The sequence below is a fragment of the Nerophis lumbriciformis genome, linkage group LG35 (assembly GCF_033978685.3).
Source record: "Nerophis lumbriciformis linkage group LG35, RoL_Nlum_v2.1, whole genome shotgun sequence".
NCBI lineage: Eukaryota > Metazoa > Chordata > Actinopteri > Syngnathiformes > Syngnathidae > Nerophis > Nerophis lumbriciformis.
Genome location: NC_084582.2, coordinates 24,256,191 through 24,277,563, shown reverse-complemented (window position 1 = coordinate 24,277,563; position 21,373 = coordinate 24,256,191). Strand labels below are relative to the sequence as shown.

Here is a 21,373-nt window from a genome sequence, read left to right as displayed (position 1 = left end):
AATATTGGTATCTATGTTATTTAGTGGGTACAATATTAATATATAACATTGTCAATATTGACATTTCCACAGAGCATAAATCTCATTAGACAGGACACAAGAAAGTTCACCTGGGTGGAACAAATGATCACATGACCTTCATGGCCTATGCATGTGCGTGCGTGTGTCCAACTTTATGACATCATTATGTCCTCACATACATGACTTGCTTTTACAACATCAGTGACCTGGCATGGTGAGTTATTGCATCATCGGTGATGCAACAGGGTGGTCTTCATGCAAATAGCCCCCGCCCTCCTGGGTCACCTCAGATACACACAATCACTCCCCAGAAGGAAGACACAAATTGCCCTGTAAGAATGGTGCACACTCGTTGTGTTGTTGCACTTGTATGTGTTGTGTTGTTGCATTTGTATGTGTTGTGTTGTGCAGGGAATAGAAGATCGAGAATACTTGGCTTGGAGCAACAAGACAATCAGGTAAGAGCATGCTTTGTGTCACAATATAAGCCCCTTAGAAATGCATCTAACAATAAAGTAGCTGTTATTGTGATTAATTTTTTTTTTTTTTAAAGGCACAATAAAGTCCAAGTTTAAAAACAGCAAAAAGCAGCCGGCCTCATACCAGCTATCTGCCCATATAAGGACATCCTGCCTGCTCACTGTCATCTTATATATAAAAAGGGATATTTCATCTTGATGTAAAGATGTGACATTTCATTCCTTTTTTACCTAAATCTGACACACTGTCGGAGTCACCCTTCACATTTGTGACACTCAGATATCCTCACGCTTGCTCAGCTGTGAAATTGGAGATTAGATATGACAAATTCTTGCATTTAAAGTTCTTGCTTGTGAAGATTTATAAGGACTTCAGATAGTTTGGTGCTTGTATAATATCATCAACATTTATAATATACTTCTCATACCAGGGTTTCTTCAACTTTTTTCACCAAGTACCACCATGATGTAGTGTAGTAGACCTATGTATTCATTAAGTACCACCATGATGACAACATTTAAATACAGTAGTGTAGTAGACCTAAGTATTCATTAAGTACCACCATAATGACAACAATATATACAATAGTGTAGTAGACCTAAGTATTCATTAAGTACCACCATAATGACAACAATATATACAGTAGTGTAGTAGACCTAAGTATTCATTAAGTACCACCATAATGACAACATTATAATACAGTAGTGTAGTAGACCTAAGTATTCATTAAGTACCACCATAATGACCACATTAAATACAGTAGTGTAGTAGACCTAAGTACTCCTTAAGTACCACCATAATGACAACATTAAATACAGTAGTGTAGTAGACCTAAGTATTCATCAAGTACCACCATCCATCCATCCATCCATTTTCTACCGCTTATTCCCTTTAGGGTCGCGGGAGGCCAAGTACCACCATGACAACAATAAATACAGTAGTGTAGTAGGCCTAAGTATTCATTAAGTACCACCATAATGACCACATTAAATACAGTAGTGTAGTAAACCTAAGTACTCATTAAGTACCACCATAATGACAACATTAAAACACAGTAGTGTAGTAAACCTAAGTACTCATTAAGTACCACCATAATGACAACATTAAACACAGTAGTGTAGTAGACCTAAGTATTCATTAAGTACCACCATAATGGCAACATTAAAACATAGTAGTGTAGTAGACCTAAGTACTCATTAAATACCACCATAATGATAACATTAAAATATACAAATATTAAATATATACACAGTTTGAACAGTAACACTGTGTTTAAATATAGGGAAAAAAAACACTACTCAAATAATGAATCATAATCTTTAGGTTAAAACTAGATGGAGTAGTACGTGTACTAGTTTGAGAATCACTGTTTTAAACAAACATACTATCTTAGCACCATAGAAAACTCAACAATAATAATAACAGTTTTATTATTATTAAAACAATTAAAGCAATAATAAAATCTGAGAATTACAAATGTTTTATTTCAAAACTTTATTAACAATAGGACTTTTAATTGTTAATGAATGTATTTTTCTTTTTTTTCTTTTTTTGGATAGAATCATTAATATTTTTGAAATTGTTAATTTTGGTAATAGTTTAAAAAAATATGATTTTACTTTAATTAAAATAACTAATTATTAATTAATATTTTGTATTAATTAACTAATTGATGTATTGATTTCAGCACCTTTGTTCCCCTACCAAAGCTTTATATAACTGGGGCTTATTGTTATTATTTTTCGGCTAGATCTTTAGACGAAATATAAAATTATATAAAATCAGTATGTATATATATATATATATATATATATATATATATATATATATATATATATATACCCACACTAGGGTGACCATTTCCATGACACCAAAAAGGAGGACATTATACGGCATATCAATAAATTACTATGGTGTACATAGGACTCTGGTATACTCTTTTTTTATAGTACAATTTTGAGTGGTTTAAAGATGATGTTTGTGTGGCTGAATAGGAAAAAATATTAAAGTCAAGTGTTTAACAGTATTTGTATTTATTCAATACATTGTGGTGTTCAAAAAGTGACCACTGAGATGAATCTTTTCAAGTGCAGAGTGCCACAAAGCATAACATGTGTGGACTTAAATGTAGTTAACATATATAATTTAAAAAAAAATGCCACAAAAAATTTTCCACATCAACATCAAGGCTGCTTGCTGCATATCTGGTTGCGTTATGCAGAATATGGGCCAAACAGTTTGCAGGGAGCACATCTTTTTGGCTCAGTTTCAGCTTCTGATACACACTGTTATGTTTGCCACAATTGACACTGGCATTGTCTGCTGCATATGCAGACATGTTTTTCACCTCTAAGCCAGACATCTCAAGTTTTGCCAGCAGCTGGTTTGTTATGGCTTCTGACGTTTCGTTGCTGTCACTATAAAAATCCAACAGGACATGTTGGATGCCTTCATCAAAGTGAAAATACCTTACCACAATGGGAAAACACTTGTTTGTTCCTTTATTTGAGGCGTCGGTTGCCACGGAAAAGGGTAGGTTGTTTTCTTTTATGTAGTCGGTATGTTCCTGTACCGAGTAGTGAGCGATGACGTTCTCGCACAATGCCTTGGCTTTTGTTCGGCCACAAGCCATCCCTTTAGCTGTGGGATAGTCACTGAAAATCTCCCGGTCCACTTTCATGCCGCAGTCTAAACTTCTGTAGGACTGGTGATGCGTTACAGCAGTGGTTCTCAACCTTTTTTCAGTGATGTACCCCCTGTGAACATTTTTTTAATTCGAGTGCCCCCTAATCAGAGCAAAGCATTTTTGGTTGAAAAAAAGAGATAAAGAAGTAAAATACAGCACTATGTCATCAGTTTCTGATTTATTAAATTGTATAACAGTGCAAAATATTGCTCATTTGTAGTGGTCTTTCTTGAACTATTTGGAAAAAAATATATAAAATAACTAAAAACTTGTTGAAAAATAAACAAGTGATTAAATTATAAATAAATATTTCTACACATAGAAGTCATCATCAACTTAAAGTGCCCTCTTTGGGGATTGTAACAGAGATCCACCTGGATTCAGGAACTTAATTCTAAACATTTCTTCACAAAAAAAGAAATCTTTAACATCAATATTTATGGAACATGTCCACAAAAAATCTAGCTGTCAACACTGAATATTGCATTGTTGCATTTCTTTTCACAGTTCTTTTTGACAGACATTTTAGTGAGGGTCAAACCATCATGGCATAGGGGAAACTCTGGCTTTATGGTAATGAATGGAATAGCCTACTTGAATGAACTTACATTACATTCCCCCAGGGTACCATTTGAGAACCACTGCTTTACAGCATGGTACACCTTGCACAGCTCCGCAGCGGTTATCTTGTCATCCAGGGGCGACGAAACTTCACGAAAAAATGTCCTCATTGAAGAGGTACCTGCCGCACGTTTATTACTTTTATGTTTATCCGTACCCGCATGCCGTTCAATTGCAGCTTTCCCCTGACTACTTACGTCGACATCACATCGACAAAGTGTGCAGAAGCCATGGAATGAGTCTCGACTGCTTTTCGTTATAAATTTGTGCTCTTTTATCCATTCAGAATTAAACGAGGCCTTGTTTACTTTTTTAACCAATGATAAGCACATTTGTATCCGACACCGCTCTTAGCCAATCATTTGATACGTTACTGCGTTGGGCATTTTTTACGGTCTTTGATTGGCTATTGCGCTGCAGCCCAGCAAAGATGAAAAAAGTCCGCTCTTCAAGCCTAGTGCCTCAAAAAGGAGGACAAATACGTGTCCGGCTTGATGCTGCGCCGGACGCCGGACAAGGCATTAAAAATCCGGACTGTCCGGCCTAAATCCGGACACCTGGTCACCCTAACCCACACACACATAGTTTTGTCTACCAAACGTTTTATGCTGTGTGTGAATGCACAAAGGTGAGCTTTGTTGATGTTATTGACTAATGTGCAGTGCTAATCAGCCATATTTGGTCACTGCATGACTGCAAGCTAATTGATAACATGCTAACATGCTATTTAGGCTAGCTGTATTTAATGGAGCATGTCTCATGACACATTATCTGTATGTAATATTGGCTGCATTTATGATAGATGTTTGTGTGCCATGTTGTTCCAGACCACAGCAAACTTTACCCAGCTTGCAAAGATTGTAATGAATCCATTAGAACTTAACTTGGACACACACATCTATACCTTTGGCCATTCTAAGACAGTCGTTTCCAGGAGTGTTCTCACCTTCTGAGAAGTTTTAGTAATGTTTCCCAATGTTGTAAAATAAAAATTACACTTCAACATTTCTGTCAACAAAGATTTGTGTCAGCTGTGACTCATAGTCATTTTGATAGTAGGCTAATATAACTAATATAAACACTTTCATCATGTGTTGTCGTCACTATAACATGTATATAAGACTTTTATAGTCATTTTGATAGTAGGCTAATATATACACTTACATCATGTGGTGCCGTCATTATAACAATTTTATAAGACTTTTATAATCATTTGATAGTAATCTAATATAGACATTTTACATCATGTGTTTTCTTCATTATATCACTTATATAAGACTTTTAAAGTCATTTTGATAGTAGGCTAATATAGACACTTACATAATGTGTTGTCTTCATTATGACACTTATATAAGACTTTTAAAGTCATTTTAACCCTGTAACACATCTTCTTGTAAAATTTCAACGTTACCTTTAACCATCCTAAAAAACAATCTGTTATATTTTTTTTACCACATTTACATAGTCATTGGGTCCTATTGTTCAGTCTCACAAGGCTATTGGATTGTACATTTGTTAATAAGTCACGCCTTCTGGCCATGAACTCACACAACCTCTCAAGGTTTCCTTCGAACAACATCTATTTGATTCATTGGACTGGATTAATCAGATTCAAGTAAGTAAAATGTATTTTATATATTTTTTTGGTTGTTATTACAATGTCTAGAGCATGTACATATGTAGTCATTGTGGAACAGATGCATCAAATTTCATTTAGAGCTTGTTATATAATTGTTGCAATTATACAACACTGGGTTAATGTGGTAGTCATAATACAAACCCCGTTTCCATATGAGTTGGGAAATTGTGTTAGATGTAAATATAAACGGAATACAATGATTTGCAAATCCTTTTCAACCCATATTCAATTGAATGCACTACAAAGACAAGATATTTGATGTTCAAACTCATAAACTTTTTTTTTTTTTTGCAAATAAAAATTAGAATTTCATGGCTGCAACACGTGCCAAAGTAGTTGGGAAAGGGCATGTTCACCAATGTGTTACATGGCCTTTCCTTTTAACAACACTTAGTAAACGTGAGGAGACATATTTTTTAAGCTTCTCAGGTGGAATTCTTTCCCATTCTTGCTTGATGTACAGCTTAAGTTGTTCAACAGTCCAGGGGTCTCTGTTGTGGTATTTTAGGCTTCATAGTGTGCCACACATTTTCAATGGGAGACAGGTCTGGACTACAGGCAGGCCAGTCGAGTGCCCGCACTCTTTTACTATGAAGCCACGTTGATGTAACACGTGGCTTGGCATTGTCTTGCTGAAATAAGCAGGGGCGTCCATGGTAATGTTGCTTGGATGGCAACATATGTTGCTCCAAAACCTGTATGTACCTTTCAGCATTAATGGCGCCTTCACAGATGTGTAAGTTACCCATGTCCATCCATTCATCCATTTTCTACCGCTTATTCCCTTTGGGGTCGCTGGAGCCTATCTCAGCTACAATCGGGCGGAAGGCAGGGTACACCCTGGACAAGTCGCCACCTCATCGCAGAGCCAGTTACCCATGTCTTGGGCACTAATACACCCCCATACCATCACAGATGCTGGCTTTTCAACTTTGAGCCTATAACAATCCGGATTGTTCTTTTCCTTTTTGGGCCGGAGGACACGACGTCCAGTTTCCAAAAAACAATGTGAAATGTGGACTCGTCAGACCACAGAACACTTTCCCACTTTGTATCAGTCCATCTTAGATGAGCTCAGGCCCAGCGAGGCCGGCGGTGTTTCTGGGTGTTGTTGATAAACGGTTTTCGCCTTGCATAGGAGAGTTTTAACTTGCACTTACAGATGTAGCGACCAACTGTAGTTACTGACAGTGGGTTTCTGAAGTGTTCCTGAGCCCATGTGGTGATATCCTTTACACACTGGCGTCGCTTGTTGATGCAGTACAGCCTGAGGGATCGAAGGTCACGGGCTTAGCTGCTTACGTGCAGTGATTTCTCCAGATTCTCTGAACCCTTTGATGATATTACGGACCGTAGATGGTGAAATCCCTAAATTCCTTGCAATAGCTGCTTGAGACAGGTTTTTCTTAAACTATTCAACCTCACCCCATCCTTTCTTGTGAAAGACTGAGCATTTTTTGGGAAGCTGTTTTTATACCCAATCATGGCACCCACCTGTTCCCAATTTGCCTGTTCACCTGTGGGATGTTCCAAATAAGTGTTTGATGAGCATTCCTCAACTTTACCAGTATTTATTGCCACCTTTCCCAACTTCTTTGTCACGTGTTGCCGGCATCAAATTCTAAAGTTAATGATTATTTGCACAAAAAAAAAAAGTTTATCAGTTTGAACATCAAATATGTTGTCTTTGTAGCATATTCAACTGAATATGGGTTGAAAATTATTTGCAAATCATTTTATTCCGTTTATATTTACATCTAACACAATTTCCCAACTCATATAGAAACGGGGTTTGTAGGTGCCTTGTTGCAGTGGGCTCAAACAGGTTGTATTCCCTCCACTACATCACTGCCTTAAGTATTTTCTCTATACATGGATAGTAATAGTATACATTCTACCCTTGTGTTGTGTTCTGGTGACTGATTTAAAAGTTTTATCTCTAAAAAAATTAGTTAATTGATCAGCCTGACCTAAAATTCCATGACTTTGTCCACAAAGTGCATATATCAACAGACAATTCAGTTCTGGGGAAAGGAATGCTCCAGAATGTGTGGATGTAATGGGGGTATGCATGGTTTCCTGTTAGTATGATAATTAGAGCCATTACCACATTTACATTTACATTGATGGAATTTGGACACTTTTGCCCAAAGCGACTTACCAGGCAGACACTATTGTCTACCCTGAGCACTTGGTCCACCACCTGTTGCTGATGTGATGCCATGCAACGGATTCCAACCCCTGTTGACGTCATTGCATTTTGTAAACAACATGACAGTATCTGAGACGGAAAAGAAAGACAAACTATGGAAACTCAGACTCTGGCTTGATTCATTCAGAGAGAAATGCCTGCAGGTTGTACCAGAAGAGCACAACTGTTTTGATTAGATGATGATGCTGCAGACACTGCTATACAGGATACACCAACACACAATGCAGAAAGTGTGATGTTTGCCTTTGTTTTACAGACGACAGGGACTGTTTTTAGGACTTTCACCACCAATGAAAGTCTTCATGACCAATGTCATGAAAAGAAAAAAAAGAGGGGGGGAAAGCATTTTTTTAAGAGTTTTATCTTGTTTGATATTATTATATTTGTAAAAGATGACTTCATAAAAATATAACTAATGTGTGATTATTATTAATGGTATATACCGTTATGGGGCTAAGTAAGCAATCAACCCTGCAAATGAACCCTTAGTTGTTCAGACAACATGAGTACAAATACAGAAATTCTGCTCCCATCAAAGCCCAATGTTGCAATATTACAACATTTCTCTAAATACATGAACTTTTTTTTTTTAACTCTTCAATTTCTGCATCAAATGCCTACTACAACAACATCTGAAAGGTCAATTTTTATTTTTATTTTTTTTAGGTTTTTCTATATTTGGGTCTTACAGGGTTAATAGTAGGCCAATATAGACACTTACATCATCTGTTGTCTTCATTATAACACTTATATAATACTTTTAAAGTCATTTTGATAGTAGGCTAATATAGACACTTACATCATGTGTTGTCTTCATTATCCATCCATCCATCCATCTTCTTCCGCTTATCCGAGGTCGGGTCGCGGGGGCAGCAGCTTAAGCAGGGAAGCCCAGACTTCCCTCTCCCCAGCCACTTCGTCCAGCTCTTCCTGTGGGACCCCGAGGCGTTCCCAGGCCAGCCGGGAGACATAGTCTTCCCAACGTGTCCTGGGTCTTCCCCGCGGCCTCCTACCGGTGGGACGTGCCCTAAACACCTCCCTAGGGAGGCGTTCGGGTGGCATCCTGACCAGATGCCCAAACCACCTCATCTGGCTCCTCTCGATGTGGAGGAGCAGCGGCTTTACTTTGAGCTCCCCCCGGATGACAGAGCTTCTCACCCTATCTCTAAGGGAGAGCCCCGCCACCCGGCGGAGGAAACTCATTTCAGCCGCTTGTACCCGTGATCTTGTCCTTTCGGTCATAACCCAAAGCTCATGACCATAGGTGAGGATGGGAACGTAGATCGACCGGTAAATTGAGAGCTTTGCCTTCCGGCTCAGCTCCTTCTTCACCACAACGGATCGATACAGCGTCCGCATTACTGAAGACGCCGCACCGATCCGCCTGTCGATCTCACGATCCACTCTTCCCCCACTCGTGAACAAGACTCCGAGGTACTTGAACTCCTCCACTTGGGGCAAGATCTCCTCCCCAACCCGGAGATGGCACTCCACCCTTTTCCGGGCGAGAACCATGGACTCGGACTTGGAGGTGCTGATTCTCATCCCAGTCGCTTCACACTCAGCTGCGAACCGATCCAGTGAGAGCTGAAGATCCTGGCCAGATGAAGCCATCAGGACCACGTCATCTGCAAAAAGCAGAGACCTAATCCTGCAGCCACCAAACCAGATCCCCTCAACGCCTTGACTGCGCCTAGAAATTCTGTCCATAAAAGTTATGAACAGAATCGGTGACAAAGGGCAGCCTTGGCGGAGTCCAACCCTCACTGGAAACGTGTCCGACTTACTACCGGCAATGCGGACCAAGCTCTGGCACTGATCATACAGGGAGCGGACTGCCACAATCAGACAGTCCGATACCCCGTACTCTCTGAGCACTCCCCACAGGACTTCCCGAGGGACACGGTCGAATGCCTTCTCCAAGTCCACAAAACACATGTAGACTGGTTGGGCAAACTCCCATGCACCCTCAAGGACCCTGCCGAGAGTATAGAGCTGGTCCACAGTTCCACGACCAGGACGAAAACCACACTGTTCCTCCTGAATCCGAGGTTCGACTATCATTTTGATAGTAGGCTAGTATATACACTTACATCGTGTGTTGTTTTCATTATAACGCTTATATAAGACTTTTGAAGTCATTTTCATAGTAGGCTAATATAGCTAATATAGACACATCATGTGTTGCCTTCATTATAACACTTAGATAAGACGTTTAAAGTCATTTTGATAGTAGGCTAATATAGCTAATGTAGACACTTACATCATGTGTTGCCTTTATTATAACACGTATATAAGATGTTTAAAGTCATTTTGATAGTACGCTAATACAGCTAATAAAAACACATCATGTGTTGTTTTCATTATATGACTTTTATAAGACTTTTAAAGTCATTTTAATAGTAGGCTAATATGGACACTTACGGTACATCATGTGTTGCCTTAATTATAACACATATAGGATTTTTAAAGTCATTTTGATAGTAGGCTAATATAGCTAATAAAGACACTTACATCATGTGTTGTCTTCATTATAACACTTATATAAGACTTTTAAAGTCATTTTGATAGTAGGCTAATATAGCTAATGTAGACACTTACATCATGTGTTGCCTTTATTATAACACGTATATAAGATGTTTAAAGTCATTTTGATAGTACGCTAATACAGCTAATAAAAACACATGTGTTGTTTTCATTATATGACTTTTATAAGACTTTTAAAGTCATTTTAATAGTAGGCTAATATGGACACTTACATCATGTGTTGCCTTAATTATAACACTTATATAGGATTTTTAAAGTCATTTTGATAGTAGGCTAATATAGCTAATACAGACACTTACATCATGTGTTGTCTTCATTATAACACTTATATAAGACTTTTAAAGTCATTTTGATAGTAGGCTAATATAGCTAATGTAGACACTTACATCATGTGTTGCCTTTATTATAACACGTATATAAAATGTTTAAAGTCATTTTGATAGTACGCTAATACAGCTAATAAAAACACATCATGTGTTGTTTTCATTATATGACTTTTATAAGACTTTTAAAGTCATTTTAATAGTAGGCTAATATGGACACTTACATCATGTGTTGCCTTAATTAAAACACTTATATAGGACTTTTAAAGTCATTTTGATAGAAGGCTAATATAGCTAATATAGACACTTACATCATGTGTTGTCTTCATTATAACACTTATGTAAGACTTTTAAAGTCATTTTGATAGTAGGCTAATATAGCTAATGTAGACACTTACATCATGTGTTGCCTTTATTATAACACGTATATAAGATGTTTAAAGTCATTTTGATAGTACGCTAATACAGCTAATAAAAACACATCATGTGTTGTTTTCATTATATGACTTTTATAAGACTTTTAAAGTCATTTTAATAGTAGGCTAATATGGACACTTACATCATGTGTTGTCTTCATTATAACACTTATATAGGATTTTTAAAGTCATTTTGATAGTAGGCTAATATAGCTAATACAGACACTTACATCATGTGTTGTCTTCATTATAACACTTATATAAGACTTTTAAAGTCATTTTGATAGTAGGCTAATATAGCTAATGTAGACACTTACATCATGTGTTGCCTTTATTATAACACGTATATAAGATGTTTAAAGTCATTTTGATAGTACGCTAATACAGCTAATAAAAACACATGTGTTGTTTTCATTATATGACTTTTATAAGACTTTTAAAGTCATTTTAATAGTAGGCTAATATGGACACTTACATCATGTGTTGCCTTAATTATAACACTTATATAGGATTTTTAAAGTCATTTTGATAGTAGGCTAATATAGCTAATACAGACACTTACATCATGTGTTGTCTTCATTATAACACTTATATAAGACTTTTAAAGTCATTTTGATAGTAGGCTAATATAGCTAATGTAGACACTTACATCATGTGTTGCCTTTATTATAACACGTATATAAAATGTTTAAAGTCATTTTGATAGTACGCTAATACAGCTAATAAAAACACATCATGTGTTGTTTTCATTATATGACTTTTATAAGACTTTTAAAGTCATTTTAATAGTAGGCTAATATGGACACTTACATCATGTGTTGCCTTAATTAAAACACTTATATAGGACTTTTAAAGTCATTTTGATAGAAGGCTAATATAGCTAATATAGACACTTACATCATGTGTTGTCTTCATTATAACACTTATGTAAGACTTTTAAAGTCATTTTGATAGTAGGCTAATATAGCTAATGTAGACACTTACATCATGTGTTGCCTTTATTATAACACGTATATAAGATGTTTAAAGTCATTTTGATAGTACGCTAATACAGCTAATAAAAACACATCATGTGTTGTTTTCATTATATGACTTTTATAAGACTTTTAAAGTCATTTTAATAGTAGGCTAATATGGACACTTACATCATGTGTTGTCTTCATTATAACACTTATATAGGATTTTTAAAGTCATTTTGATAGTAGGCTAATATAGCTAATACAGACACTTACATCATGTGTTGTCTTCATTATAACACTTATATAAGACTTTTAAAGTCATTTGGATAGTAGGCTAATATAGCTAATGTAGACACTTACATCATGTGTTGCCTTTATTATAACACGTATATAAGATGTTTAAAGTCATTTTGATAGTACGCTAATACAGCTAATAAAAACACATGTGTTGTTTTCATTATATGACTTTTATAAGACTTTTAAAGTCATTTTGATAGTAGGCTAATATGGACACTTACATCATGTGTTGCCTTAATTATAACACTTATATAGGATTTTTAAAGTCATTTTGATAGTAGGCTAATATAGCTAATACAGACACTTACATCATGTGTTGTCTTCATTATAATACTTATATAAGACTTTTAAAGTCATTTTGATAGTAGGCTAATATAGCTAATGTAGACACTTACATCATGTGTTGCCTTTATTATAACACGTATATAAGATGTTTAAAGTCATTTTGATAGTACGCTAATACAGCTAATAAAAACACATGTGTTGTTTTCATTATATGACTTTTATAAGACTTTTAAAGTCATTTTAATAGTAGGCTAATATGGACACTTACATCATGTGTTGCCTTAATTATAACACTTATATAGGATTTTTAAAGTCATTTTGATAGTAGGCTAATATAGCTAATACAGACACTTACATCATGTGTTGTCTTCATTATAACACTTATATAAGACTTTTAAAGTCATTTTGATAGTAGGCTAATATAGCTAATGTAGACACTTACATCATGTGTTGCCTTTATTATAACACGTATATAAAATGTTTAAAGTCATTTTGATAGTATGCTAATACAGCTAATAAAAACACATCATGTGTTGTTTTCATTATATGACTTTTATAAGACTTTTAAAGTCATTTTAATAGTAGGCTAATATGGACACTTACATCATGTGTTGCCTTAATTATAACACTTATATAGGACTTTTAAAGTCATTTTGATAGTAGGCTAATATAGCTAATACAGACACTTACATCATGTGTTGTCTTCATTATAACACTTATATAAGACTTTTAAAGTCATTTTGATAGAAGGCTAATATAGCTAATATAGACACTTACATCATGTGTTGTCTTCATTATAACACTTATATAAGACTTTTAAAGTCATTTTGATAGTAGACTAATATAGCTAATGTAGACACTTACATCATGTGTTGCCTTTATTATAACACGTATATAAGATGTTTAAAGTCATTTTGATAGTACGCTAATACAGCTAATAAAAACACATGTGTTGTTTTCATTATATGACTTTTATAAGACTTTTAAAGTCATTTTAATAGTAGGCTAATATGGACACTTACATCATGTGTTGCCTTAATTATAACACTTATATAGGATTTTTAAAGTCATTTTGATAGTAGGCTAATATAGCTAATACAGACACTTACATCATGTGTTGTCTTCATTATAACACTTATATAAGACTTTTAAAGTCATTTTGATAGTAGGCTAATATAGCTAATGTAGACACTTACATCATGTGTTGCCTTTATTATAACACGTATATAAGATGTTTAAAGTCATTTTGATAGTACGCTAATACAGCTAATAAAAACACATCATGTGTTGTTTTCATTATATGACTTTTATAAGACTTTTAAAGTCATTTTAATAGTAGGCTAATATGGACACTTACATCATGTGTTGCCTTTATTATAACACGTATATAAAATGTTTAAAGTCATTTTGATAGTACGCTAATACAGCTAATAAAAACACATCATGTGTTGTTTTCATTATATGACTTTTATAAGACTTTTAAAGTCATTTTAATAGTAGGCTAATACAGACACTTACATCATGTGTTGCCTTAATTATAACACTTATATAGGACTTTTAAAGTCATTTTGATAGTAGGCTAATATAGCTAATACAGACACTTACATCATGTGTTGTCTTCATTATAACACTTATATAAGACTTTTAAAGTCATTTTGATAGTAGGCTAATATAGCTAATGTAGACACTTACATCATGTGTTGCCTTTATTATAACACGTATATAAGATGTTTAAAGTCATTTTGATAGTACGCTAATACAGCTAATAAAAACACGTGTTGTTTTCATTATATGACTTTTATAAGACTTTTAAAGTCATTTTAATAGTAGGCTAATATGGACACTTACATCATGTGTTGCCTTAATTATAACACTTATATAGGACTTTTAAAGTCATTTTGATAGTAGGCTAATATAGCTAATACAGACACTTACATCATGTGTTGTCTTCATTATAACACTTATATAAGACTTTTAAAGTCATTTTGATAGAAGGCTAATATAGCTAATATAGACACTTACATCATGTGTTGCCTTCATTATAACAATTATATAAGACTTTTAAAGTCATTTTGATAGTAGGCTAATATAGACACATCATATGTTGCCTTCATTATAACACTTATATAAGCTAGTAGCTAACATCCGCAGTGTTTTAGCTACTTCTAAATCACTAATCCTGGTCTCCATGGCAAGAAATCAAGTAAGTATTTTACAGGTAACATTATCACTGGAGGACGAGGAATAGCTAATCATATAATGGGTTGTACTTGTATAGCGCTTTTCTACCTTCAAGGTACTCAAAGCGCTTTGACACTACTTCCACATTTACCCATTCACACACACATTCACACACTGATGGAGGGAGCTGCCATGCAAGGCGCTAACCAGCACCCATCAGGAGCAAGGGTGAAGTGTCTTGCTCAGGACACAACGGACATGACGAGGTTGGTACTAGGTGGGGATTGAACCAGGGACCCTCGGGTCGCGCACGGCCACTCTTCCACTGCGCCACGCCGTCATGCTTCACTACACACCGTAGGATACAATAGCTCACCGGCGTCACAATTTAAACAAACGCCATGGGTGGATCTACACCTGACATCCACTGTAATGATACAACAGAGTATCTAGTCGATACTACTATGATTATATCAATATTTTGTATCACAAAATCTTTTTTCATTTAAAAAAATTCATATTATGTTTATAAACTCAGGAAATACGTCCCTGGACACATGAGGACTTTGAATATGACCAATGTATGATCCTGGAACTACTTGGTATCGGATTAATACCTAAATGTGTGGTATCATCCAAAACTAATGTAAAGTATCAAACAACAGAAGAATAAGTGATTATTACATTTTAACAGAAGTGTAGATAGAACATGTTAAAAGAGAAAGTAAGCAGATATTAACAGTAAATGAACAAGTAGATTAAGAATCAATTTTTACAGTTTGTCCCTCATAACGTTGACAAAATAATAGAATGATAAATGACACAATATGTTACTGCATACGCCAGCAGACTAATTAGGAGTCTTTGTTTGTTTACTTACTACTAAAAAACAAGTTGTCTAGTATGTTAACTATTTTATTTAAGGACTTAACTGCAATAAGAAACATATGTTTAATGTACCCTAAGATTTTTTGGGTAAAATAAAGACAATAATGTCATTTTTGTGGTCCCCTTTATTTAGAAAAGTACCGAAATACATTTTGGTACCGGTACCAAAATACAACCCTAACTCATAGATAATCTTAACACCTTCTATTGCACTGGCCAGCCTGCATTATGCACTAACAAGTAGAAGGTAAATACTCTTCCTAAATGCACACGTGATAATTCATAGTGCGTGCTGGCGAGGACAAATACACGTGTGGAGGTGGGCGGACGGATGAGTGGGTGCACAACAGCTCCCTCTGGAAGGATGTGTTTGCTTGCTGTATTCCTAGCGGGGTGCTCACGTGCATCAAATCAAATAAATATAGTACGTCCTCACATTACTCTCATGCAGCTGGCCCATATCTGGAAGTCAACAAATGTATTCCCGCCAACTAAATGCACACATCAAAGAAGCCCCAGTTAGCTTGAATTGAGCAGAGGCCAATTATTTTTTTAATGAATTGAACGAGAAAAGGGGTTTAGGTCCCAGGAGTGCAGGACAGACCGAGGCGTGAGACAAAAGACTGCATTGTGATCACACCTTGTTCACTACTTGTTGAAGATCATCAGGACTCCTCTTCCTCCTATCCAGGAGATCGCAAAAAGCCGCTGCCTGACCAGGGCTCAGAGAATCTGCAAAGACTCCTCCCACCCCCACCAAGGACTGTTTTCGCTGCTGGACTCTAGAAAGAGGTTCCGCAGCCTCCGAAGCAGAACCTCCAGGTTCTGTAACAGCTTCTTCCCTCAGACCGTAAGACTCTTGAACTCATCATAATTAAATTATCCCCTCAACTCCCTCCAAAATGGATGAACTCGCTGGAATAAAAAAGACAATATAACATACATCCATAAACGTGGACGCATGTGAAAAAGTGCAATATATTTATCTGTACAGTAATCTATTTTTTTATTTATATATTTATTTACTCTATATATTATTTTTATATATTTATTTATTCTATATACCGTATTTTCCGCACTATAAGGCGCACCTAAAAACCACACATTTTCTCAAAAGCTGACAGTGCGCCTTATAACCCGGTGCGCTTTATTACGATTCATTTTCATAAAGTTTCGATCTCGCAACTTCGGTAAACAGCCGCCATCTTTTTTCCCGGTAGAACAGGAAGCGCTTCTTCTTCTACGCAAGCAACCGCCAAGGAAAGCACCCGCCCCCATAGAACAGGAAGCGCTTCTTCTTCTACTGTAAGCAACCACCCGCCCCCGGAAGAAGAAGAAAAAACGCGCGGATATCACCGTACGTTTCATTTCCTGTTTACATCTGTAAAGACCACAAAATGGCTCCTACTAAGCGACAAGGATCCGGTTCATAAAAAGACGCAATCTCTCCATCCGCACACGGATTACTACCGTATTTCACAGCAACTGATATTCCTGTGAACCGCACTGTGGAACGGGAGCACGTACGGTGAATATTCGCACCACAGGGAATGAGAAGTCATCCTTCACTGTGGTTCTAGCTTGCCATGCTAACTTCCACCCATGGTGATATTCAAAAGGAAGACCTTGCCAAAAGAGACCTTTCCAGCCGGCGTCATCATAAAAGCTAACTCGAAGGGATGGATGGATGAAGAAAAGATGAGCGAGTGGTTAAGGGAAGTTTACGCAAAGAGGCCGGGTGGCTTTTTTCACACAGCTCCGAAGGCGAACACACCTTCACTAAGACGGGCAGACAGCGCCGGACGACATACGCCAACATTTGCCAGTGGATCGTAAATGCCTGGGCAGATATTTCGGTCACAACTGTGGTCCGAGCTTTCCGGAAGGCAGGATTCACAGAACAACAGCGACACTGACTCCGATGACTTCGACGAGACGGAACCGGCCATTTTGGATACCACGCTTGCGCAACTTTTCAATTCGGACACCGAAGACGAAGAATTCGAAGGATTTACGAATGAAGAATAACTTCAGAAGGTGAGCGCTATGTTTATTTTGTGTGTTGTGACATTAACGTTCGAGCAACATTATGTTGCTATTGCTCTACACCATTTTGAATTTTACTATGTTTGTGATTGCACATTTGCGTACATTTTGGGACAGAGTTGTTAGAACGCTGGTTTTCAATATATTATTAAAGTTTGACTGAACTATCTGACTGTTTTTTTGACATTCCCTTTAGCGCAGCGTAGGCGCGGCTTATAATCCGGGGCGGCTTATTGGTGGACAAAGTTATGAAATATGTAATTCATTGAAGGTGCGGCTAATAATCCGGTGCGCCTTATAGTGCGGAAAATACGGTATATATTATTTATGTATATTTATTTATTTATATATGCACCTAATTGCTTTTTTATCCTGCACTACCATGAGCTTATGTAACGAAATTTTGTTCTTATCTGTGCTGTAAAGTTCAAATTTGAATGACAATAAAAAGAAAGTCTAAGTCTAAGTCTAAGTCTAAGAGCTGTGCACGCGTTATTTATTTGCTGAGCTCCAATGCCAAACAATTTCCTTCAGAAAGTGCTGACAATGAAAGCAAAAAACATCTTTTTGAACAAAGTCACTTGCAAACATGACTCCCAGAGGACAAAGTGGCGTCCTCTGCATGCAGCCATTGTGCAGGAGGGAAGACACGTCCTGAAAGTCAGCCTCCTCCTCCTCGGAAGGTCTGTTTCCATGACAACGGGAGAATTAAGGGCAAAGGCGCGCCGTCCCAAAATGACGCCACGTATTTAAGCGAGACTGTAAATCACTTCAGGGGTTGAATTGATAGGGAGTGGATTTGGTCAATGTGAGCCTCCTTAACGCTGATGGATGTGCTTGGTCAGCAGACTGACACATAAACCCACCGTCATCATTCACAACAAATCACTCAAACGGTGCTTTTTGCTCATTTTTATTCTTAAACAATCACTAACTTCATTCAGATGTTTTTTTTATCAATGCATATTTTTTGTCATCTCACAATTCATAGTGCATATATGGGTGTGGAACATAAAAATAACCCATTCATACTACCTACAATATAAGCCTTTTTCAAACAAATCCTTGTAAAATTATATTTTTTTTCACCCCGCTGTCAACTGTTGAGTAATCCAATTAACATGCAACACTTTGACTCTGCACCAATAGAAACCTCTGTAGAAAAGATAGTATATTGCTTTACCACATTGAATACAATGCATGTACTATACGCTCCAGGTTACTGTGGAAGTGGAGTCAACATGAACCTTCCTACACATGTCGCCCACTGTGCTGCTTACAATGTCTTCTCACAAGAACTGAGTAGGAAACTCATAGACTCAATTCCAGCTAAGTACAGTAGAAAGGGGATTCATTCATCACCGTTCACCTGACACATGAAACGTGACAAATGGAGGGTTGCACGAGCCACTTCTTATAATGTGTTTTTATGGCAATTCCAAATATGACCAAAGAGAGACTGCATTGCAAAATGAGCTAACCCCCACTTCCTCTCACGCGAGATATATAATAATCCCTTAACTACTGTAAGTGTCATAACAGGATTGCTTTACAAAGCAGTAGTGGGTCCACACTGAAAGAAAAAAAAATCCTCAATTTATGAGAGAAATCTGAATCCCTTTGTTTGGAGAATAAAGTCAATTAGAAAATAATAGAATCCAGCAATTATATTTTATTAGATTAAAACGGACAAGAAGAAAGGAATTCTAAAGTTAGAAGGATAAAGTTGTATTTTTCTAAGGGGAAGGTTGGGCTATTTATAGTGAAGAGAAAAAAATGTCTTCATATTAGCATTACGAGATTAAAGTGGTAAAATTACGACATTACAATAAAAATGTTGAATACTTTGCGAATAATAGAAATATCTTGACTACCCACCAAACTAGCAGAATAGAAACATAATGTTACTCAGTGAAAGTCGTAACGTAATGTTGTCAAACTACAGTCTTATCCGAATAAAGCTGTAATGAAAATAAACCTAATGTTCAAATATTAAGGTGTTACCAGATTAAAGTTTGAACAATACAAATTATTCTCAGTGCATAACAAAAATGTCAGTTTAGTCCAAATGTTGGCAGAATAAAGTCTCAGTATTAAGCATATATTGAAGTCATAATGTTACTACAAGAACTTATTGTTAGTCATTATGAATATCCTAATGTGAGCCCAATAAAATCAGAGTATTACAAGGTCAAAATGTAAATATTGCCAGAATGAAGTCATAATGTTACGAGAATCGAGTCTCATGAGTGAAACTGAATTGTAGTGTTATGAGGATAAAGTCGTAATGTTACCAGATTGCAGTTGTAAAGTAAAAACAATAAAGTTAGAAAAAAAAAAGTTGTGATATTTTGAGAATAGTTGCAAAAAAAGGTAATAAAGTTGTGATGTTATGAGAACGATGTCGCGTTGTGTTGTGCATTACAGGGTCAAATGCCATTCAGCTGCTGACGCACAAGCTAGCTTACGGCTAATATTGTAGCACGGTGATGTGTTAGTACGCTAGAAAAATAGTTCCTTGGTGTTCTCTCTTACAATAACAATGTCTCTACAGCCTGGTTATTATCAATCAATCAATCAATCAAAGATTATTTATATAGCCCTAAATCACGAGTGTCTCAAAGGGCTGCACAAGCCATAACAACATCCTCGGCTCAGATCCCACATCAGGGCAAGAAAAAACTCAACCCAATGGGATGACAATGAGAAACCTTGGAGGGCACCGCAGATGTGGGGACCACCCCGCCCCCTGGGCGACCAATGCAATGGACGTCGAGTGGATCTAGATCATAGTGTAAGAGTCCAGTCCATAGTGGATCTAGTTAACATTATGCAGGTTACACAACATCAAGTAAGTATTATTGATGTTTTTTAGAGATGTCGATAAATGCTTTAGAATACAATATCGGAAATTATCGGTATGTTTTTGTTAATTATCGGTATGTTTTTTTTTATTTAATTAAATCAACATAAAAAACACAAGATATACTTACAATTAGTACACCAACCCAAAAAAACTCCCTCCCCCATTCACACTCATTCACAAAAAAGGGTTGTTTCTTTCTGTTATTAATATTCTGGTTCCTACATTATATATCAATATATATCAATACAGTCTGCAAGGGATACAGTCCGTAAGCACACATGATTGTGCGTGCTGCTGGTCCACTAATAGTACTAACCTGTAACAGTTAATTTGACTCATTTTCATTAATTACTAGTTTCTATGTAACTGTTTTTATATTGTTTTACTTTCTTTTTTATTCAAGAAAATGTTTTTAATTAATTTATCTTATTTTATTTATATTTACTTTTTTAAAAAGGACCTTATCTTCACCATACCTGGTTGTCCAAATTAGGCATAATAATGTGTTAATTCCACGACTGTATATATTGGTATCGGTTGATATCGGTATCGGTTGATATCGGTATCGGTAATTAAGGGTTTGGTCAATATCGGAATATCGGATATCGGCAAAAAGCCATTATCGGACATCCCTAATGTTTTTTGTATTAAAGTGATTTAGAGGCAGAATGGATTGATGCCATCTAGAAGGAGATGATCATTATAAATTAGAATGCAAAAAAAAACATGTTTTGTTTCTCATAAGGATTGCGAACGATTGGGGAAAATGTCAGTTCCCTTTAAATGTGAACATTATTCATTAACACTTTTTCATTTGGTAATGTGAGCTTTTTTCCTTATCAGTGTGTCCCTGCTATAATTTTCATCAAAATATATAAATCCTTTGCATAAAATCCTACTAAATTC

At 36.3% G+C, this 21,373-nt stretch overlaps 1 long non-coding RNA gene across 1 annotated transcript; it reads left to right on the top strand.

Annotated features, from left to right (window-relative positions):
* The first annotated feature begins 300 nt into the window (after positions 1–300).
* Positions 301–1,914, top strand: LOC133575185 (uncharacterized). The gene is made up of 3 exons (XR_009811468.2): positions 301–353; positions 433–479; positions 575–1,914. It is a non-coding gene; the product is annotated as an uncharacterized lncRNA (long non-coding RNA).
* The last annotated feature ends 19,459 nt before the right edge of the window (positions 1,915–21,373 follow it).